This window comes from Chrysochloris asiatica, unplaced genomic scaffold (assembly GCF_000296735.1).
Source record: "Chrysochloris asiatica unplaced genomic scaffold, ChrAsi1.0 scaffold00058, whole genome shotgun sequence".
Classification (NCBI taxonomy): domain Eukaryota; kingdom Metazoa; phylum Chordata; class Mammalia; order Afrosoricida; family Chrysochloridae; genus Chrysochloris; species Chrysochloris asiatica.
The window spans coordinates 12,223,210-12,227,314 of NW_006408576.1; the positions used below are offsets into that span (position 1 = coordinate 12,223,210).

At 37.0% G+C, this 4,105-nt stretch overlaps 1 pseudogene; it reads right to left on the bottom strand.

Annotated features, from left to right (window-relative positions):
- Nucleotides 1–2,878: 2,878 nt before the first annotated feature.
- LOC102816485 lies at nt 2,879–3,681 on the bottom strand (annotated as a pseudogene).
- Between the last annotated feature and the right edge of the window lie 424 nt (nt 3,682–4,105).

The following is a 4,105-nucleotide window of genomic DNA, read 5'->3' on the forward strand; positions in this document are numbered from 1 at the left end:
ACTTCTTTCAATGCACTTTGGACTTCCTCTCTGAGTATCATTGGCTCTTGTTCATATGGTATCTCTTGAAATGGTTGAAAATTAACCATTTCCTTTTGGTACAGTGACTCTGTGTATTCCTTCCATCTTTTCTTGATGCCCTCTGCATCATTCAAGATAGTTGTTGTTAAGTGTTGTTGAGTCAGTCTGACTCATAGAGACCCTGTATAGGGATTTCAAGGAATGATTTTTGGGTTTGAACTGCCAAGTTTGTCATGAGCAGTGTAGGACTCCTGATGTGGTGCAGTAGGATAAGCACTGGACTGCTAACCACAAGATAGGTGGTTCAAATCCACCAGCTGCTCCTTGGAAACCCTATACAGGATTGCTATGAGTCTAAACTGACTCTACGGCACTTAACAATTTATCCTATAGTGCCACACCACGACTCCAAGTACCAGATTAGAAATCTGCATTCTAAATTTATAGTTTTTATTCTATCCCACCTTCTTATGAGTTTGGCTGCTTCTCCTTTCTGATAATTTTATAAAGGTTTTAATTTGATCTGTTCAGATGAATATTTTGAACTGAATCTAACCATGTTCCCAAATCAGTTACCTGTAGTCATTGGATTAACTCTAAATAAAACCAAAATCCTTTTATACTTAAATTGTGAACCAATTCAAAATTATTTTAAAAATATATAATCAGTTGGACCATGTAGAGGAGTAGTACAATTATGTATAAAGTTTTAAAGAATAAAATGAGCCCATTATTTTAAACAGGGAACAGGTGGTACTAAGTGAAGCCTATGGCTATGGAATTAGGATAAGCCTGTTTGAATTCACTGTACTCCCACCTCCCACTTTCATGTTATGGAACAAATCAGTTACCTTATTTTGTTCAACTGAAAAATTAGAATAAAAAAATAATAGTAATAACTCTTGGTGAGGTTTTTGGCCAATGAGAACCAACTTATCTAAACAACAGATACAAAGAATTGCTGTTAATATTTTTGTGAAAGGAACATGAATTCAACAGGTAACTTTTTATTTATCTCCAATCCAAAATAAAAGACAGAGAATGGGAGAATGTAAAGTAATCCACAGATCACTTTAATGAGTTAATGCATATAAAATTAATTTAAATGTGATGCCCCTAGGTTTCCCTGATAGACATCAATAAATAAATCTTAAAGGAAGTCTGAGTACAGCGCTATTTGATAAGCACTGGACTGCTAACAATAAAGTTGGAAGTTCAAACCCACTATCTGCTCCTTGGAAACCCTATACAGGGTTGCTATGAGTCAGAACAAACTTGATGGTGCTTAAAACAACAACAAGAAAAGTCTGAACATGGGGTTTATTAAATCATTTTCTACCATCTATATAGGAACTCCTACACCATTCAATGGAGTGCTGGTGTGATACTACAGACTAATGCTCTGTACTACAAGGTTGCTTTGAACTTCAAGATCGGCTGTTCAAGCTCACCATCTGCTTCTTGGAAACCTATACATGGTCTCTGCGAGTTGGAATGAACTCAACAGCACTTAACAACACCACATCATAAATAAGAGAGGCAAAGGGAAAGCTCATCATGTGGATATGCTTTAAGGGTCTAGCGAAAATGGGTAATTTAGAAGAGCTTAGGCCTACATAGAAAAACAGGATGGCTTATCTCAAAGTAGAACATAATAATTAAAAAAAAAAAAAATGCAAGGAAAAACAAAACCCTTGAGATACGTGGAAAGATTAGTATAAATTAGTAACAAGTCTTATAGATTACTTGTTTAAAAAAAATCTTATTTTTCAGACATTTATTAAGAATTGCCCAGTGAAATCTCATGTAATTATTTTACAGAAAAGTGAGCGGCATTATTTTGAAAAAGGTGTTTCTAACATGATGTACTCATTCATGCCACTGGCATTTATTAAGTCTCTATTAAACGAGTCCTGGAGGCACTAGAAAATAAGTTCTATGACTGCTAACCACAGATTAGCAGTCCAAGCTCATTATCCACTTTATAGGAGAAAGAAGAGTCTCTCTGTTCCTGTTCAAGATTTACAGTCTTAGAAACCATCTATAGGGTCATTAGGAGTCAGAATACACTCAATAGCAGTGGGTTTAATTTTGGTTTTTATTACAAATCAGGGTCTATAGAGGACACTGAAATCCCAGGGTAGTTCCAGTATTCTGGAAAGTTCTCAACTGCTAGCTGAAAAGAAGCGCCTTTCTAAAGCTGTTGTTGTTGTAGTGAAGTGCCATCGAGTCAGTACCAGCTTATAATGAACCTGTGCAAAGCAGAACAAAACACGACCCTGTACTATATCACCCTCACAATCTTTGCTACACTTGAGCACATTGCTGATGTGCCAATCCATCTCATTGGGGGATCGTCCTCTGTTTCTCTGACCCTCTACTTTTCCAAGCATGATGTCCTTTTCCAGGAACTAGTTCCTCCTGATAATATGTCTAAAGTTTGAGAAATGAAGTCTGGCCATCCTGGTTTCCAGGGAGCATTCTGGCTATACTTCCAATAGAAATTGGTTTGTTCATTTTGTTTGTTTGTTTCAGTTATCCTTTATTGAGAGATGGTAGAATCAATGACAAGTTTAATCTACGATTTGATTTCTTTTCGCTAGGTACCAAACTTCATTGGAAACTGTTATTCAAAGTGATCATAGAACAACTTCAAATGTAGAGTAAGGATAATGAGAATCACCTTACTGGCCAATGATTGCATTTTATTCTCTTAATATGCCAAATTCAAACTTCATTTTCAGTTAAGGTAAACTGTAATTTGAAGAGACGGCAATATACAAAGAATGATTTTATCACACAGACTATTTTCTATTTAGTCAACTATTTGTAGCTGTCTCAGTTGGGATAGATACATTTACATAACTGACTGTGCTTGAGCCTTCTTTGCAAGCAGCTTTAGATCTTGAATGCATTTGGCAATTGTCTCCATTTCCTACTAGGCAGAGATGCTCTACACCATATTTTTCTCCACCTAGTGTATCATGTGCTCTTGTTTTTTTCAAGACATCATATTCTGCACAGAGATGTGGTAATCCAAGTGATTCTTCACCTCTTTGTATACTCTGTGCAGCCATTCCTGGTAAGTGCCTCCAAGGCCATAGCAGTATTATTCCTCTCAACATCAGAAAGGTAATGGTGTTTGTCAACCAGTGCCTGCAGTGCCTTCTCAAGTTCAGTGGCATCTTGAATGTATTTGATTGAATTCTGACTTACCTCTTCTAGTCGGGGAATTTTTTGCTCATTGAGTTTATCAACAAATTGTCCAAAAGAGGCACCATATTTTTAAATTACATAGACAAGCATTCCTAATAGTGCTATGATAGAGATTGTTTCTAGAGTAACCACATATATTTCTTTGAATAGACAATACAAGTCCAGTTCTTAGCATATAGTGTCCCATGACATGGATTTTAGGATAAATGAACTGGAAGAATTCCTCAGGGATCAGTCCAAACTGAACTTTTTTGCATATTCAGAAAGTGGTGGTACAGGGGAAAGACTCGGCTGCTCTGTGTGAAAGATCCTTGTGGCTTGTAATACCCCTGGATCTAGGAGGATTGCATTCTTTAGAAAGCCAGCTGCAATTGCAGTGGCAGAAAGTGCCACCCAGAAAAACATGGTCAGGGAGGGTTCAGGTGTTGGTGTCAGCGTCCCCATGAAGGGAGAATCTGTCAGGGGCAGCAGCAATATGGACGCTCCTTGGTTTGTTCTTTTGGCAGTCCATGGTACTTTAAATATTCTTCTCCAACACCAAAACTCAAATGCATTAGTTCTTCTAAGGTTTTCCTTATTCATTGTCCAACTTTCACATGCATATGAGGTTATTGAAAATACTATGGCTTGGGTCAGGCACATGTTAGTCCTCAAACTGACATTTTTGGTCTTCAACACTTCAAAGAGGTCTTTGGTAACATAGTTGCCTAAATCTATACATCATTTGATTTCTTGACTACTCTTAAGTGACTGTTGATGGTTGATCCCAGCAAAGTGAAGTCTTTGACAACTTCAGTCTTTTCTCCATTTCTCTTGATGTTATTTATCCATTCATTGGTGAGATATTTTGTTTTCTTTACATTGAGGT